The following is an 812-nucleotide window of genomic DNA, read 5'->3' as shown; positions in this document are numbered from 1 at the left end:
CCCAAAATGCAGCACAAACACATAACATGCAGAGCACATCACCATGCATCAACATACATGTGAACACAATGTTAAACTACATCTCCCCTTCACATTGCAGAGGGAAAACCAACACCTCTGCAGAGCAGGCAGAACCTCTGTTCTCTGATGATGAAGAGGACCACCAACCCTTCAACACGGACGCCATCCAAGAGTTCATTGACAGCCTCCGCACCCCACCTCCAGGAGCAGGGCAGCCCAGCTGCATCTAGGAGACCCCACCCCCTGCACAGACCACTCAGCAGGCACCACTACTGCTGCCTCCCAGGACCCCCACGAAGAACACCTGGCCTTCCAACGCCGTGTATTGGGATGCCAGGAGAAACTGGCTGAACAGGTGCGGGCGGGGTTCGACCGCATGACAGCCAAACTAGATGCCATACGTGGGTATCTAAGTCCCATCAGGGACCACTCACAGTCCCTAACGGACACCCCCAGTCCGCTCCATGTCCTCCAATGATCCATGGCTGACATCGCTGGAGTCCTCACTCAGAGACAAGAACAACTGTCTAGTCAGAGTGGGTCTAGCGATGTCAACCGGGAGTTGGCACACATGCGGAGGATAATGGAGACCATGAAGCGGACGCAGGGGGAAAGAGCGGCTGCCATGGCTGCACACCAGCGAGAGGTATCTGGGCTCCTCATTGCCCTAAACACCCTCCTCATGACATTGCTGCCTCAAGGCCTTGCGATGATATATGCTGCTGCTACGACTACATCCACATCTCCGCCCCCTGAAGTGTCCGTGCCACACAGCGTGGCAGACATTCCAC

This window comes from Lissotriton helveticus, chromosome 1_2, assembly GCF_964261635.1.
Source record: "Lissotriton helveticus chromosome 1_2, aLisHel1.1, whole genome shotgun sequence".
Classification (NCBI taxonomy): Eukaryota; Metazoa; Chordata; class Amphibia; order Caudata; family Salamandridae; genus Lissotriton; species Lissotriton helveticus.
The sequence above is the reverse complement of the archived record's forward strand: the minus strand, read 5'-3'. Positions refer to the sequence as shown.